Source organism: Palaemon carinicauda, chromosome 4, assembly GCF_036898095.1.
Source record: "Palaemon carinicauda isolate YSFRI2023 chromosome 4, ASM3689809v2, whole genome shotgun sequence".
Classification (NCBI taxonomy): Eukaryota; Metazoa; Arthropoda; class Malacostraca; order Decapoda; family Palaemonidae; genus Palaemon; species Palaemon carinicauda.
In genome coordinates this window covers 81,376,845-81,395,849 of record NC_090728.1, presented here as the reverse complement: position 1 = coordinate 81,395,849, position 19,005 = coordinate 81,376,845, and the positions used below count along the sequence as shown (strand labels likewise).

The window sequence follows — 19,005 nt, the reverse complement described above, 5'->3', positions numbered from 1 at the left end:
CGCTCGCCCGCACTCACCCGCCTTCTCCTGCGCCCCCCCGTGCCATCTTCTGCGCGCTCCCACGCCTACGCGCCATCTCCTGCGCGCCATTACTCCCAGGCGCCCTCGCCACCAACCTCGCGCGAGAGAGAAATTCCTACTGCGCACGATCCTTTTGCACGCGACCCAGGACAAGGCTCCAGTGCGATTGTCGTCAGGCTGATAGGTCATCATCTCGTTCCCCTCCCCGCAAGCGCAGAACAGCACACTCGCCAGAGGAGGGGCGGTTCCCGGACAGGTCTAAGGACTCTCTTATTTCAGCTTCTCTTCAGGCGAACCCTCGTTTGTCGACTCCTCCAAGGGATCGAACGATCCCCTTCCCTCCAGAGGGAGTGTCTGACAGCCCTGGTTTGGGACCCTGGTCAGAGCTCTTATGCAGGCTATGAAGCCTGTGCTCTCTGACTTAGGTCACAAATCAGTGGCAGATGCCTCCCCCTGAAGAGGAAGAGAGGAGTCCCCTCCGTGGAGACGTCTCCGAGGGCTATCCTGTCTCCTCACAAATCCTTGCGCAAGGCTCCTTCTCCCCCAGACTTTCTCTCCCTCCCCTACGGATGAGGATTACCCATCCTCAGGAGAGATGGACGAGACGGACCATTCCCCCATCGCACCAATGGGGGAAACTCCGCCTCTTCCTGAGAAGTCTTCTCGAACAGGGGTGGAAAAAAGCCTGCATCCATCGTTACTCGAGTCCTGTATCCCTCCCATGAGGGAACCGAAGGACTCTAAGACTATTCATAAGTCTTCGGCAAGGATCAGACAGGAGCCAGCTAGACCTTCGGAGGATGTCCACGAGTCCCCCAAGGAAGAGCCACTGGGGACAGGAGACTTTGCTGCCAGTCCTTCAGGAGGAGAGCACCAAGAGTCAGAACATGCGTTCTGGCAAGTCCTGACACTCACGAGGAACCTCAACGGGATTCCAGACCCAGAGATTCCTCCTCGTGAGGGTAAGGACACGGTCTTGGACTGAGTCTACGGCACCCAGAAACACTCTAGGGGCATTGCAGCTTTGCCCTGGTCACAAGGGATGAAGAGTGCCAAAGACAAGGTCGAGGTCCAGCTCTCTGAGATTGCCTCCTCCAATAGATCCAGTGCTAGTAACAAACTCCTCCCTCCTCCTCGAGTCCATCAGAGGAGGTATTTTGAGATCCTAGAGGAGACTTGTTTGGGTCTTCCAGTTCACCACTCCGTGGAAGAACGCACTGGGAGAGTCCCTCTAGAGAGACTCTCCAACCGGCACATGTCCTATTCGGCTACTGAGATCCTAAGCCAGGAGAAGGTGGCGAAGTGTGCCATGCAGGCAACTTCGTGGCTTGACATCTGGCTGGGGTCTCTGGGCATCCTGGTGCGGTCTGAGAATCTGTCCAAAGAAAGCACCAGGAAGGTACTGGAGACATTCTTGCTCTCAGGCACGCAGACCATCGAGTTTCTGGCTCACCAAGTCTCGAGCTTGTGGGCCAACACGATTCTCAAACGAGGAGACGCAGTGGCTGAAAGATTCCACCAGAAGGTCCCGTCCCCAGTTCCGACGTTAGCAGACTCAGACACTCTTCCGTGCTTGGTAAGAGTTTGTTTGATCCTAGGGACGTGGAGCTAACCGCTGAGAGGTGGAGGAAGTCCAACCAGGACTCCCTCATCCATAGGGCCCTGACATCGAGGCCCTACAAACCTCCAACAACCCAACAGCCCAGTCCAGCTAAGGACACAAAGATGACGACAGCAGCAAAGCCGAAGGTGTCTAAGCCCTTTCCTGCCAAGAGCAGAAGAAGCAAAAAGTCCTCCAAGGGAGGTAAAAATCCTAGAGGAAACGGCTGAGGCCGTAGACGCTAGGATTGGCAGTCCCCCTGCATGTCCACCAGTGGGGGGATGCCTACAAAATTGCGCGACAAAGTAGCAGCAACTCGGGGCAGATACTTGGACGATTTCCGTGATCGGTCAAGGTTATCGCGTCCCGTTCATAGCTTCTCTACCTCCCCTGACAGCGAATCCAGTGTCATTGAGATCCCTTACTATGGGATCAGTAAGGGGGCAGGCCCTCCGGGCAGAAGTCCAGACCATGTTGAAGAAGGACGCTCTCCAAGAGGTAGTGGACGGGTCCCCAGGCTTCTACAGTCGACTCTTTCTTGTAAAGAAGGCGTCTGGAGACTGGAGACCAGTCATCGACCTCTCTACTATGAAAGGGTTTATCAGACAGACTCCGTTCAGTATGGAGATGGCAGACACGGTCAGCCTTGCAGTGAGACCACAAGACTTAGTGTGTACACTGCACCTGAAGGACGCGTACTTCCAGATCCCAGTCCATCTGTCTTCAAGGAAGTACTTAAGATTTTGCCTAGACAAAAAGATCTACCAGTTCAAGGTGCTGTGCTTCGATCTCTCCACAGCCCCTTAGGTGTTCACTAGAGTTTTCACCCTGATATCATCATGGGCTCACAGGATCGGCATCCATCTCCTTCGTTATCTGGATGACTGGTTGATCCTAGCGGACTCGGAGGCAACCCTTCTTCGCCACCGGGACAAGCTTCTCGAACTTTGCCAGGATCTAGGGATCATGGTAAATCTCGAGAAGTCCTCTATGCAGCCCTCTCAGAAACTGGTATATCTAGGCATGGTCATAGACACCAATCTCCACAAACCCTTCCCATCAGACGACAGGATAGCAAAGTTGAGAAAGGTCGCAAGGCCTTTCCTCAATCGAGAAGAACTTCCAGCCCAAGCGTGGTTACGTCTCCTCGGCCACCTCTCCTCTCTGGCCTGTCTGGTTCCCAACGGTCGCCTCAGAATGAGATCTCTCCAGTGGCGACTCAAGTCCCAGTGGAATCAAGGACACGATTCCCCGGACACTTTGATCCCTGTAGGTCATGCGGAACAGACAGACCTCCAGTGGTGGGTGGCAGACGAGAACCTACGAAAGGAAGTGGATCTTCTCGTCCTTCCCTCGGATTTGATGTTGTTCTCGGACGCATCAAAGAAAGGGTGGGGGCCACACATTCTGAACCACAGGACCTCAGGCCTGTGGTCAGAATCAGAAAAGTACCTTCACATAAACCTGCTATAAATGAAGGCCGTGTTCCTGGCACTTCAGAAGTTCCACCAAGTCCTGGCGGGCCACTCTGTGGTGGTGATGAGCGACAACACCACAATGATGACTTATATCAACAAGCAGCCAGGTACCTTTTCAGAACAGCTATCCCATCTTGCAGTAGAGATTCTGAGATGGTCCGAAGTCCACTCGATCACACTAGCGGCTAGCTTCATTCCAGGCAGAAGGAATGTGCTCTCCGGCAGTCTGAGCAGAGCGACGCAGATAGTGAGTACCGAGTGGGCTTTGGATCCTCAAGTAGCCAACAAAGTCCTGACTTTGTGGGGTTCCCCGACTGTGGATCTGTTCGCTACAGCGTTGAACTTCAAGCTTCCGCTGTACTGCTCCCCAGTCCCGGACCCCAAGGCTCTCTGGCAAGATGCCTTCCAACAACAGTGGGACAACATCGATTTGTACGCCTTTCCCCTGTTCTATCTGATGAGGAGGGTGCTCAACAAAACCAGAATATTGGTCAATCTATCAATGACCCTGATAGCTCCGCTATGGCATCACGCAGAATGGTTCCCGGACCTTCTGCAACTCCTTACAGAGATTCCGAGAAAACTCCCTCCACGTCACGAGCTACTAAAACAACCACACGCCAACATCTTCCACAAATCCGTAGCTTCACGCCTGGAGACTATCCAGTATCTCCTCACTGAGAGAGGATTTTCGCAACAAGTAGCGAATAGGATGTCTGGACACCTGCGCAGGTCATCCGCAGGGGTCTACCAGGCGAAGTGGCGAGTCTTCTGTGGTTAGTGTCATGGAAAGGGTTATCTCTCCACTCGATACCACTATTCCAGCAGTAGCAGAGTTCCTCGTGTATTTGCGGGAGGAAATGCGCCTTTCAGTCTCGGCAGTGAAAGGCTATCGCTCAGTCTTAAGTCTTGCCTTCAGGCTTCAAGGAGTGGACATTTCTTCCTCGCTGGAACTTTCCCTTCTCATACGAAGTTATGAACTTACCTGCCCTAAGTCGGAAGTGAGACCTCCTCCATGGAACATGGTTCGACTTCTCAGGTCTCTGAAGAGACCTCACTATGAACCATTACGCCAGGCTTCAGTTCGCCCCCTTACCTGGAAGAGGGTGTTCCTGCTAGCGTCGGCCTCGGCCAATCGAGTCAACGAATTGCATGGTCTCTCGTACGACATCGCCCATTCAAGGAGATGGGGGGAGGTAACGTTCAGATTCCTCCCTGAGTTTGTTGCCAAGACTCAGAATCCGGGAGTGCCGGACCCAAGGTTCAACTCTTTCCTGGTTTAGAGTCTTCGTTCTGTAACAGATGACCCAAATCATCTCCTACTGTGCCCAGTCAGGAGTCTGAGGTTGTATTTTAAAAGAACAGCTGCAGTTTGTCCCCAGGTGCAAGCCTTGTTCGTGAGCACTGGGAAAACAAAGAGGAGGGTCACCAGGAATACTATCTCGGCCTGGATTCGCAAGGTAATACACCTGGCCTTGAATCCTGATCCTTCTCCGTCACGTCGCCCTAGAGCGCATGATGTCAGGGGCATAGCTACGTCCCTGGCCTTCAAGAAAAATTATTCAGTGACGCAGGTCCTGCAAGTTGGGGTGTGGAAGCGTCAGACCACCTTCACGGCCCAATACCTGCAAGACGTGACACACAGGAGGCTTGATACGTTCTCTATCGGCCCTGTGGTGGCTGCACAACAGCTGGTCTAGCCTCAGGCTCCTTAATGGACAAGTAGCAGAAGGTTGAGGGCATTGTTACCCGGTTTTAGTCTGCGTGAATGAAAAGATCTGTCTGGTGGTATTGGAAGAGTCCTAGCCTAGAATTCCATCTGAAGAACTCCAGGTCAACTTCCTAGGACAAGTCACTTCTTCACTTTCGCACACAGTTTATGTAGGCCGCAGCAGTTTCACAGCATGCTAGCGAGGCGCAGGGACTCCTTATTTCCTGAGTACTTACACACTCGAATATGGAGTCCTAGGCAAAGCCAAAGTCAGTATGGCAGGGACTTACCGCCCTTCCTAAGGGTTGAGTCACCCCATGTAAATAGCGTGGTTTGTATTTCAGTTACGGAACAAATGACAAATTCGTAGATAATTTGTCTTTTTCCTAACTATACAAACCTTAGCTATTTACACATATTTGCCCGCCAGCCCTGTCCCCCGGGATAAGTCCTACCTCTAAGCAAAGTGAAGCATTCACTAGTGTGTGTGAGGGGGCGGGGGGGGGGGTGTTGCAAGCCACCCCTAACTAGCGGTGGGGTAGTAAACCCTCGTTAAAATTCTAATGGCTCGTCATTCAGCTATGCCGAAGTAATTACCCCATGCAAATAGCTAAAGTTTGTATAGTTAGGAAAGATACAAATTATCTACGAATGTCATGTGTGTGTGTATACATACACACACACAATAAATATATATATATATATATATATATATATATATATATATATATATATATATATATACATAAAAACATATAAACATATATATATATATATATATATATATATATATATATATATATATATATATATATATATATATATATATGTATATATACAGTATACGTGTGTGTATAAAGTATATGTGTGTGTGTATAAATCTATGTGCGTGACTATGTCTTAACACTATAAATACATATAAAGATCTATGGAACTTGTAACACATTCCCATTTCCATGAGAGAGGAAGACAAAACACTTCGTTGAACAAAATATTGGTCCTTCGACTTTAGAACACAGCCTTGCAAATATTACGATTAAATTCCACTTTTCTCAAGGACCTGCTGCAAACACTGCACCATATGAGAGGTAAAATATCCAGAATTACATAAAAGACAAAAACAAAAGTAACAATAAAAAAAAAATGACGAGTATATATCCAATTACGCATAGTTGTCCTATTTCAGGGATACTGATGCGAGTTATGAAATCCCAATGGGATAGGAAGGCAATATTACGGTGGGGGGAGAGAGAGAGAGAGAGAGAGAGAGAGAGAGAGAGAGAGAGAATATCTCACTTTCTGCTCGGATATCACTTACCTCTAGGACAAGAGGACTCTCAGTAGAAGGATAAGAATGAAGAAGAAAGTTTAAATAAAGGTCACTCGTGAATGGCTGATGTAAGGGACAGTGACAATGCACTAGGCCTAGCAGGACATGACCCTAGACCCCAACCACATATACATTTGACCAGTGCATATGGCCCCTCTCTATCAAGCTAGAACCAGGGATGCCCAGGCAATGACTGCTTATGACTCAGTAGGTAAACCTATAGCCAATCCCAGCAACCCATCCTTAGCTCACAAGGATGGTGAGGTGATAGACACTACAAGAAACTATAGAGCTTCAGCATGACTTGAACCCCATCTAACAGATCGCTAGGCAGTGACGTCCTCTGAGGACTAGCGAAAACGATTTTGGTACCCTTCTCAAGTAAGTGGGGAAAGATCGATCGGAGGCACAACAGCGTCCGCCTGACAGTTTAGGGGTGACTTCTTTTTCATAAAAGAAATAATATACTAGGCACAGAGCCCTCATGATTAATAATTACTGCATGAGATCAATAGCATGCTCACCCAAGAAAGCAAAGAATCCAGGGAGGAGTTAGTCAGTCGCCCGAGGGCAGATGCGGACTAGTCTGACTAGAAAATTTGTTTACGTCATCTGGTTCCTCGCCATTGTCATTCTTGGCATGCACGTCAATCATGCGGACCAAGAGTGTGCATTGCAAGTAAGTGCGGACTGCATGCGGTCGCAGAATCCAAGCATATATATGCACACGTAGGGCTATCCACTAAAAACTAAGATGATGGTGTCCTAACAAGAGGTCAAGAATATGAGTGAGTGCTATTATACGAGTGCGCACTAACAGAAGAACGCGTGCATGATGGAGCACTCCATAAGAGATGTGTGCTCTCTAGACTCCCCTGTCCACCAACCAGGAGACAATCAAACTTTCTCCCCCAGCTTTGTTTTTGGCACTTTACTGGATCAAGTCCATGTTTTTCCTTGTCCTTGGGCATGACAAGCTTTGGATCTACTGCAGCAAATGACTGTGACTTCCCAACGATTGAACCTCAATTTAGCTTGGGGCTGGCCATGGAAAAGCAGACTTGGGTGTCGAGACGTCGTGTTGTCGTACTTGAATCTTCATCAGGGTCTGTCCCGACTCCGCTGATTCGATCAATTGGGGAGAGTATAAGCAGAAAGCCTAGGAATCATGATTCTATCGATTGCTATAGAGTATAAAATTCCATTACTGTACTTCAAAGAAGTCTGAATTGCCATAATAAGCTCCCCTAAAGGCAATCGTCTCTGGTGCCTTTTTCCTAAAAAAGGGATTTTGACAAAGGAAAAATCTATTTCTGGGCGAGAGACCTGTGCCGCCCAGTGAAATGCTCCTTTTACATCATTTCTAAGGTTAAACTGCTATGAATTTACCAGAGAAAAAATTCTATAGGAATGCTAGGTTGAACCCAGCTCGCTCACCTAATAGGTGTCGGTATAATATACTGAGGCGTGATAAATCACAACCAGAGGCCTTGCACCATTTAGATATCTCCTCCCAATGTCCCTGTTACAGCGAGGTGCCGTTCAACACCTAACTCCGATCTCTACTACCAACATTCCAACCCACACCTGTGATGTCACTTCTTATAGCACCCAAGATTGGGGCCCAAGAGGGAGGGAGAAGGGTGGGTTCACTGGGCGGCACAGGTCTCTCGCCCAGAAATAGATTTTTCCTTCGTCAAAATCCCTTTTCTGGGCTCCGACCTGTGCCGCCCAGTGAAATAGTACCAGAGAATAGTGGCCCAAACTTGGCACAATACCTGAAGGGAAGTAATTAAATACAAAATAATACCAAAACATGTTTAATTAAAGAACAAGGATATATAAGGAATCCTGAAGGTAAGTACTCTCAAACATTAAGGGAAAATAAATACAATAATGGCAAAATCCCACACTAGGGATGGCTGGAAAGGCAAGGCAAATAATGATGCAGAGCAAAATAAAAAACATCCTTAATGGTCAAATAAAAAAACCAACTCGTGGGAGAGTAAAACTTCTGTTTATGAACGAACAAAGTCACCAGGCCCTTGAATGCTTTCCATTTCCTTCTCTTTTGAAATGTTTTTTTGAAAATCTTACAGACATTAATGCAATAATTGTGAATTAAATATGCCAAGAATAGTATGATATTTTCGAGATAATGTTATAGTATTCTAATTTTGACATTGTAAGGACAGTGAGACAAGTGTCACCAACATCAACTGATAGTTTATTCAAATATGCATGGGAATATAATACAGGGTGCGGAAGGAAAGGTAGCATGGCATAGGCGCCAATTCAGCTTGAACTTCCCGCCAAAATATGTGTTTTCTCACATGAACAAATACACGAATTGCAAGTAAACAAAAACATGTAATGAAATAATACATATGTCAAATTGTAGCTCTGAGGGAGCGGAATACATATATATAGGAAGCCACTGTGTAGCGAAAGGAGAGTTTAAATAAAGACAATTTGTTGAACTTCTGGACGACGGAGGAAGCGGAGTCCTTACAACATCTTAAATGATAAACCTTTAAGCAATGGCAGAACAAGGGGACTTTTTTTCTCAAATCTAAATTTTCGTTTAGAAACAATTAAATGAAAAAATGGGTGGAGGGAGTGGAGACCTCATCAGTCTTATAGTGCAATTCCACCACAATCGACTACTCCAGAATCTTTTTGCCCTCTCAAAATTAGACAGGAACCATAACTGCCCTAAAGGATCTCTCTCATATCCGTCCCATTGCATGTGTAGGATTGAGTCGGGTAAAGAAGAAGACACGTGCAAACCACTACCCTGACTATCCTTACTACTCCTCCTAGCAGATAGGCAGATCGGACCGTACACATTAACCTTGCACGTGGACAACAAAAGTCAATTTAGTTCCATGTGTAATACATTCTCAAATAAGTCCCTTTTTGGAAGCTATGTGGAGAGAACCTAATCTAAGATTTTCTTAAAAGCTAAAACTACTCTTAAACTAACAATATGCCTACCTACAAAGCTGAACAGCCCTTAAACTAACAGTAAGGCTACCTACCAAACAGAGATTTTACCTAAGTGTCACATTGTCTAGTACTTATTCCTATCATACAGACGCACCAAATAATCGAACAGTAGGCCTACTTGATAAAAATTAGTACACAGTATAAACAAACACACACACACACACTGTCCAGCTCTGAATAAATTCTATTGATATTACATGCTCCTGAACATCTCTTACTAAAACAAAATATTGGAAAGCTTAAGGAGATTTTGAATTATTTGGAATCATCCTCTCTTACTTTGAAGTCAGTCTACCTTAAATGAAATATCTCTGGCATTATAAACTTCGTATTTCCGATCTTAATAGTCAGTAGATTTCTTAAGGATTTGAAAAATTAATTATCTTAAAACGTATTATGTGAATGAATATATTCTGAATTTGAGTCTAATTATCAGAAATTCGTCATGAAATTAATGTCAAAGTTAAAACTTAGGAAACTGAATTATATTGGGCATTATATGGTTTGAAACGGTTATTAACAATGAAAAAACATCTATAGGTATGATAATATTCCTCTTTAACTGTTAAATTCTTCGTAATGTTAAGGATAGTGGACGATCTCCAGTTACCCTAGATATGGCTCAACTGGTTGGCTTCTAACCAAAATATCTGCATTTTGACTATCATGAATACTGAAGATGAAACTTGATTTGAAAAGAATTAAGGCCAAGACTTGCAAAGTGTCTATATTTCAATGGGATGAACTTATGGCTTTATTCCTTCATAAAAATCAATTACATTTATTAAAAAACTTTTGAAAAAAATCAGAATGATAAAGTATCTTATAGTATCATTAAAGTATCATTTGTAAATTTCATTACTTGTGGTAAAAGCAGAAGCCTGAAACTTGTACCCTAAAAACGAATTATGTTAATAAACCTTAAGCTTGTCCTTCATATTAATAAAGAATATTTTTATATTTGCATATTTAACTCTCAAAACCTTGCCTATCACCTATCTACATATGGCCACGTAAAAAGTTAATATATTAAAAGATTCATAAAATAACATAATATGATTTTGACAATCTATAAATAAGAACAATTAGGATATACTAATCTGGTAAAGTGATCAACTGATTAAGCTATTGAAAAAATTCTTTAGATTTAATCAAGAATTAATGCAAAAACAAGTGAAATTAATTTAAGTTAATTAACCGTTGAATTTGATTTTTCATATATACTTTCAATTACTTTTTATGAAACACTTTAAAATCCACGATTCAAATATGAAATAAATTTAAGCACCAGAATTATTAAAGTTATTCTCAAAATTCTTTGATTTGAAACTCCCATTTGGCCAATTATGCAAGGAAACCAATATTGTCTGTCATGAAATATGAATTTTTAGAGCTGCCTACTAAACAAAATTTACCTTAATCTCAATATTCAAACTCAAATCTATGATTTAGTATAAATCTAGATTAAATTATTGGTGTTAACCTGAGATCTAGACACTTGCTAACCTTGATTTAACCAGAGAAAAACTATTCTAAGTGTCCCACTAAGATAACCTTTACACAGATCTATTAAAATCAACACCAAATCAAACTAATTTTCACTAAAGACAACACTAGTAAGAGACTATAACTCCTTTCTATACACTAGATCTTCCTTATAGTAACACTTACACCAGACATCATCCAACCACTCGTTCATTGCTTGTTACAAATTTACTGATGTACAAGGAATGTATTGTCATACATTGATTAATTCTTAAATTCATCCCAAGGTTTAATTTTAAGTGGTAGAGCAATAACATAAGTGGTAGAGTAGGAACATAAGTGGTAGAGTAGGAACATAAGTGTGTATAGTAGCAACATAAGTGGTAGGGCAGTAACGTAGGTGGTAGAGTAGCAACATAAGTGGTAGAACAGTAATATAAGTGGTAGAGTAGGAACATAAGTGTGTAGAGTAAGAAAACAAGTGGTAGAGTAAGAAAATAAGTGGTAGAGTAAGAAAATAAGTGGTAGAGTAGCAACATAAGAGATAGAGTAGGAACATGAGAGGCAGAGTAGCAACATAAGTGGTAGAGTAGCAACATAAGTGGTAGAGTAGGAGCATAAGTGTGTAGAGTAGCAATATAAGTGGTAAAGTAGCAACATAAGTGGCAGAACAGAAACATAAGTAGTAGAACAATAACATAAGTGGTAGAATAGCAACATTAAGTGGTGGACTATCAGAGATTACTGTCATGAACCACTGATCAGAATTACATCTAAAAACTTTTGCGTAGTGACAAACTTACTTTTTTTCTTGTCTTCTTAAGTTACTTAAAGATTACGGTAATATCTGTATTAAAATCAATGCAAGTGGAGACATTTGAAAAGTGTTTTGTACCATATTATGAGAAAATTATGATTAAACTACCATTTTGTTAAGTTAATTCCGCCAATTATTAATCAAATCTAAATCAACCATTTGAAATTCAAAACTTTCCAACCAAATCAGCACAGGTCTTCTGTACTTCGCATCGATATGAAAATAATGAAACGTTCAACATAACTCGAAAAGTTACTAAATTTCAAAAAATGAAAGTGTGGCTTAATGGGGTGGTATTTGAAACGCTATTATTATTAATTGCTAAACTACAACCCTCGTTGGAAAAGCAGGATGCTATAAGCACAGGGGCCCCAACAGGGAAAATAGTACAGTGAGGAAAGGAAAGAAGGAAAAATAAAATATCTCAAGAACAGTAACATTAAAATAAATATTTCCTATATAAACTATAAATACTTTAACAAAACCAAGAGGAAGAAAAATTAGATAAAATAGTGTGCCCGAGTGTACCCTCAAGCAAGAGAACTCTAACCCAAGACAGTGTTAGACCATGATACGGAGGCTATGGCACAACCCAAGACATAGAGAACAATGGTTTGATTTTGGAGTGTCCTTCTAGAAGAGCTGCTTACCATAGCTAAAGTCTCTCTTCTACCCACTATTAATTATTTGCATTAAATAAACGGTAAAAGTCCCGGAATAAATGTTGCCACGCATTTACCGTTTTAAAAACGGATACATTAACGCAAAGGAGTGATATTAGGGTCATCAACCCGTAAAATATAATAACAAAGTAGGGTAAAAATTACGGTCGCCTGTATTTTACTGAAATACGGCTAAGAACATTATATTTCTACGGATAATTTCCTATTAAAATAACGGGGGTTTTTAACAGTGTATTTAAAATTAGGAATACTATTTGAATATGGAATAAATATGATTACAAGGTAATATCTATAAGTTATATTTTACGTGAAATTGATATTTTTCTGTTAAATATTTCCATTTTAAGAAATAGATGAGTGTTTATTTCTATCATTCACACCTACACTTTTATACTATAAGTTATAATAATTTTATAAAACTAAATAAATATATCTTACATAAAATCGCTCAAAAAGTGACAAAAATCGAAGGAAATTTTTTTTTCTTCAGAAAAAATTCTTCAAATGAAAATAAAAAAACTAAGTTTTAACGAGAAATCCAATAACATTTTTATAAAAAGATATTCACATACTTTTTTCGCTAATTTTTAACCTAGACAACATCTGGCATTAAGTGTAACAAATAAATATATATATATATATATATATATATATATATATATATATATATATATATACATACAGTATATATATATTCCAACGGGAAGGCTCTCTCTCTCTCTCTCTCTCTCTCTCTCTCTCTCTCTCTCTCTCTCTCTCTCTCTCTCTCAACGTATTTGATAACATCGAGGATATATTTCCATATAACTTTAAACCTAAGTAAGTTAATAAATATTTTAGTTTATCATTCAAATTCCTTAAAATTGATCTAAATTTGCATTATTTTGGAGACCTCTACGTTTGTAGGACATGCAAAAGAAAAAAAAAAAGTATTCTACAGAGAACTTTCCTTCTTCAAAAAAGAGAAAAAAATGCATATATAAATATAAGCAGAATTGCTATTTATTGTAATTTGTCAACAATATGGTATTTCCATTCCCTCTAACGGACAAAGCAAGTTTTTCTTCAAAAAAAAAAAAAATCATATTTTTATGCAAAATTGCTATAAACTGCAATTTGCCTACAATATGGCATTTCCATTCCCTCTACCGGACAAAGCAAGTTTTCTTCTTAAAAAAACAAACAAAAAAAACAAATGTGCATATAATTTATAAATAGGCTATATGCAAAATTGCTATAAACTGCAATTTGCCTACAATATGGCATTTCCATTCCCTCTACCGGACAAAGCAAGTTTTCTTCTTAAAAAAACAAACAAAAAAAACAAATGTGCATATAATTTATAAATAGGCTATATGCAAAATTGCTATAAACTGCAATTTGCCTACAATAAGACATATCCATTCCTTTTAACGGACAATGCGAGTTTTTCTTACAGAAAAAATAAAGATGTTTTGCATGTATAAAAATATGCAAAATTGCAATAAACTGCAATTTGTCTACTATACGGTATTTCCATAGGGAGTTCCAGCATATGATCTTAACAAACTTCTCTTTTCTTATGCTATTCTATTTTATCTTATCTTCTCTTCTATTCTCTCCTCTTCTCTTCTATTCTCTTCTCTCCTCTTCTCTTCTCTTCTCTTCTCTCCTCTTATCTTATCTTCTATTCTCTCATCTTCTCTTATATTCTCTTCTCTTATCTTCTCTTCTATTCTCTTCTCTTATCTTCTAGTCTCTCATCTTCTCTTATCTTCTAGTCTCTCATCTTCTCTTATCTTCTCTCTCTCATCTTCACCGATGTTATCTGTATTTGCATAACAAACCTTTGCTTTGCTCGCCCTTTGTATTTTTTTTAAAGGTTTTAAGATTTTTATCAAATGCAGTTAAAGTTTTTAAAGGTTTCATGAATGACAGAAGCTAGGGACAGTGACAATGTTTCGTCCTTTGTCTTTTTTAGGTTTTAAGATTTCTCCCAAATGCAGTTAAAGGTTTTAAAGGTCGCTCGTTACTGGCGGAGTCTAGGGACAGTGACAATGTCCTTGCAGGACATTACCCTATGGACTGCCCGTATATACTTATGATCAGCGCCCAAGCGCCTTCTCTGCCCAAGCTAGAATCAGGGAGGGCCAGTCAATGGCTGCTGATAGCTCAGCATGTAGACCTATAAGCTCTCGCAAAAACCCCATCCTTAGTTGGAAAGGATGGTGAGGTTGCAGACACTACAAGAAACTATCGAGCTTGAGCGCGACCCGAACCACAGTCCGGCATATCGTAAGGCATGAACGTTCCCAATACTTTATTTTTAAGTTCTTTATCATCATCTCCTCCTACGCCTATTGATGCAAAGGGCCTCGGTTAGATTTCGACAGTCGTCTCTATCTTGAGCTTTTAATTCAATACTTCTCCATTCATTATCTCCCACTCCACTCTTCATAATCCACCAGCCATGTAGGCCGGGGTCCTCCAACTCTTCTAGTGACTTCTGGAGCCCAGCTGAAAGTTTGGTGAACTAATCTCTCTTGGGGAGTGCGAAGAGCGTGCTCAAACCCTGTGTCCTTCATACCAAAATATAATTGATTAATAATGATCACAAGTAGTTAAACAAATATAAATCCTGTACAGATTGATATACATACAAGTTTTCACAACTGATGTATAACATTTCAATTATTCCAAAAAAGTTTATCATTTAAATATTTGAGGCAATGCCATAAAATTTAGTTTGATTTGAAAAATAAAAAATCAGGCTATTTTACTTGGCAGTATTTGGTGTCTTTCATCTTACCTAGTTTTTTCTTTCATTGTACCAATTTTTCCTTTCGGGCAAAAATTTTTCTTCCTGGCACAAATTTTTCTCTACTGATACCACTTTTTCCTTCTTAATACCAATTTTTTAATTCTGGTACCATTTTTTCTTCCTGGCAAAAATTTTCCCTGCTGGTTCCAATTTTTCTTTCTTGGTACCAATTTTTCCTTCCTGGCACCAATTTCTCCTTGCTGGTACCAATTTTTTCTTCCTGGTACCAATTTTTTCTTCCTGGCACCAATTTTCCTTCATCGTACCAATTTTTCCTTCCCGGTACCGATTTTTCCTTTCCAGTACCAATTTTTCCCGTCTGGTACCAATTCTTCATTCCCGGTACCAATTTTTTTTCTGGTACCAATTTTTCCTTCGCATTACCAATTTTTGCTTCCCAGTAACAATTTTCCCTTCCCGGTACTAATTTTACCTTCCTGGTACCAGTTTTTCCTTCCCGGTACCAGTTTTTCCTTCCCGGTACTAATTCTTCCTTCCCTGTACCAATTCTTCCTTCCCGTACCAATTTTTCCTTCCTGACACCAATCTTTCCTTATTGGCATCAATTTTTTCCTTCCCAGTACCAATTTTTCCTTCCCAATACCAATTTTTCATTCCTAGTGCCAATTTTCCTTTCCCAGTACAACTTTTTACTTCTTGACACCAATTTTTCCTTCATGGTATCAATTTTTCCTTCCTAGTACCAATTTTTTCTTCTTGGTACCAACTTTTCCTTCCCAGTACCATTTTTTCCTTCCCAGTACCAATTTTTCCTTCCTGTCACCAATTTTTCCTTCCTGTCACCAATTTTTCCTTCCGGGTACCAATTTTCCCTTCCCAGTAAAAGTTTTTCCTTCCGGGCACCAGTTTTTCCTTCCTGGCACAAATTTTTCCTTCCAGTTACCAATTTTTTCTTCCTGGTACCAATTTTTCCTTCCCAATACCAATTTTCACTTCTTGATACCAATTTTTTCCCTCCTGGTACAAATTTTTCCTTCCCAGTACCAATTTTTCCTTCCTGACACCAATTTTCCCTTCCTGACATAAAGTTTTCCTTATTGGCACCAGTTTTTCCTTCCTGGTACCATTTTTTTTCTTCCTGGTACCAATTTTTTTCACGATTTTTTCCTTATTGGCACCAATTTTTCCTTCCCGATACCAATTTTTCCTTTCTGATACCAATTTTTCCTTCCCGGTACCAATTTCTCCTTCCTGACACCAATTTTTCCTTATTGGCATCAATTTTTCATTCCTGACACAAATTTTTCCATCCCGGCACCAATTTTTCCTTCCTGGCACCAATTTTTCCTTCCCAGTACCAATATTTCCTTCCTTACACCAATTTTTCCTTATTGGCACCAATTTTTCCTTCCTGGCACCAATTTACCCTTCCTGACACAAATTTTTCCTTCCCGGTAGCAATTTTTCCTTCCTGGTACCAATTTTTTCCGTTCCCAGTACCGATTTTCCCCTCCCGGTACCAATTTTTACTTTCCTGGTACCCAACTGAAGACTCTGAATAGGAGCTGTGATTGATTCGCTTCTCATTACGACATCTTCAGCCTGGATTTCTTTCCTAATTTATCTTCCTTTACTGGTCTTTCTGCTTCCATGGAGGTCATTAGCATCTAGTCAAGAATAGTCTCGCATAGTGTAACATGACTTTGTTAATTTTATCATGGTCTTTGGAATCCATATGCCGTTTGATAAGTTTACAATTAATGTACACATTCTTGGGTTATTATCATTTTTCCTTGAAAATTATATTTCTTCAATTCTAGGATTTTTGGGGGCTTCAATTTTATCCATTTGTAAAAAGCAGCGTGGGTCAACTTTCCTCTTTGAACAATGTTTAATTTCCTTCTATATATATATACTGTGTGTATGTATATATGTATGTATGTATGTATGTGTATAAACATATATATATATATATATATATATATATATATATATATATATATATATATATTATATATATATACATATATTATATATATATATATATATATATATATATATATATATATATATATATATATATATATATATATATATATATATATATTTAGCGATATATTTATAAATAAACAAACAAATATATATATATATATATATATATATATATATATATATATATATATATATATGTATATATATATATAAAGAGAGAGAGAGAGAGAGAGAGAGAGAGAGAGAGAGAGAGAGAGAGAGAGAGAGAGAGAGAGAGAGAGAGAGAGAGAGAGCTTTGGGGATCTATTGAGAAAAAATACGGCAATTATGGCAGAAACGACACAAAAAAAGAAGAAAAATCTAAAAGAAAATGGAAACAAAGGAGACGATACAAGATTTGTTCACGTTCCAGGAGAGGCAAAATGGTGTGCAACTCGAGAAAAATTCTTAACGGTCTATTCTTTCTTTCTTCTTTTTTTCTTTTCCGTGTTCTTCCAGGTACAAATTGTCTATATGATAATGAAGTTTTGGTACCGGATGAGTATGTGGCCTACCTTTTTTATTCTGGTTTAGTATGTGGCCTACCATGCTTGTCAGGTTAGGTTAGGTTTAGAGGTTTAAAGGTCGCTCATAAATGGCAGAGGCAAGGGACAGTGACATTACCCTAGCAATCAGAACTATGCCCTAGAGACTGACCATATATTATATGATCAGCACCCAAGTCTCATCTCCACCCAAGCTAGGACCAGAGAGGGCCAGACAATGGCTGCTGATGACTCGGCAGATAGACCTATAGGCTCCCTCAAACCCCCCAACCTTAGCTCACAAGGATGGTAAGGTTGCAGACACTAATGGCACTAGCGAGTCTGAGCGGGAATTGAACTCCCGACTGGCAAATACCAGGCAGAGACGTTACCAATCCGGCCAGAGCAACCTCTAAGGTAAGGTAAGGTTAGGTTAGGTTAGGTTAGGCCACATACTAAAACAGATAGAATTTCGCAGGCCATATTGGAAAGGTAGGCCACATACTAAACCGGCACCGAGGTTTTTTCAGGAGTAACTATTTTGCACTGAAAATTATACGATATTTATTACGAAAATAAAAATTTCAATAATTCTAATAACTTCAATTATTTAAGCGATGATGATAATTTTGATTATTTCAATAATTCTAATAATAATTTCAATTATAATAATAGTTTTAATCATTTTATATAAGCAAAAATAAAATGTTGTGGTGGCCTATTTGGTAACGTCCATGACTAGTGATCCCCAGACTGGGGCTCAAGTCCCGCTCAAGCTCGTAAGTTCCTTTGGTAGCTGCAACCTCACCAGCCTTCTGAGGTACGGACGGGGTGTTTTGGGGGAGCCTATAGGTCTACCTGCTGAGTCATCAACAGCCTTTGCCTAGCCCTACCTGGTCCTAGCTTGGTTGGAGAGGGGGCTTAGGCGCTGATCGTATGTATGTGTGGTCAGTCTGAAGGGCATTGTCCTGCTTCCAAGGACAATGTCACTGTCCCTTGCCTCTGTTATTCAGAAGAGGCCTTTAAACGTTTTAAACAAACAGCTGGGATTCAGGACGTAGTGTGAACAAGTATATAAGAGAAGGGAACAGTATATTTTATTATTATTATCATTATTATTATTACTAGCCAAGCTACAACCCTAGTAGGAAAAGCAAGATGCTATAAGCCCAAGGGCTCCAATAGGGAAAAGTAGCCCAGTGAGGAAAGGAAATAAGGAAATAAATAAATGATGAGAATAAATTAACAATATATCCTTCTAAAAACAGTATCAGCCACTGTTTTTAGAATGATATATTCTCGTCATTTATCTATTTCCTTTCCTCACTCTGCTATTTTTCCCTATTGGAGCCCTTGGGCTTATAGCATCTTGCACTTTCATCAAAATATCAAGTTTTAAATCCTACCTAAATAAACGGCTTGCAAGGAAACCAAAAACAAATGAAGAAACCATTTTCACATAATATAACTGGAAAGGGGAATACTGTATTGAGTAAGTTTAAATTTATTCTTTTTCGTATCACAAGTGGCACTGATTTAAATGTTATATAAACATACTTCCAAAAATGTAAAATTTCCAAAAATAACTGGACAA

At 40.2% G+C, this 19,005-nt stretch overlaps 1 protein-coding gene across 2 annotated transcripts in view; it reads right to left on the bottom strand.

The window, feature by feature from the left end:
- LOC137640031 (activating signal cointegrator 1 complex subunit 3-like) overlaps nucleotides 1–19,005 on the bottom strand; it is a 410,828-nt gene that overhangs the window by 377,969 nt on the left and 13,854 nt on the right. The window lies entirely within an intron of this gene.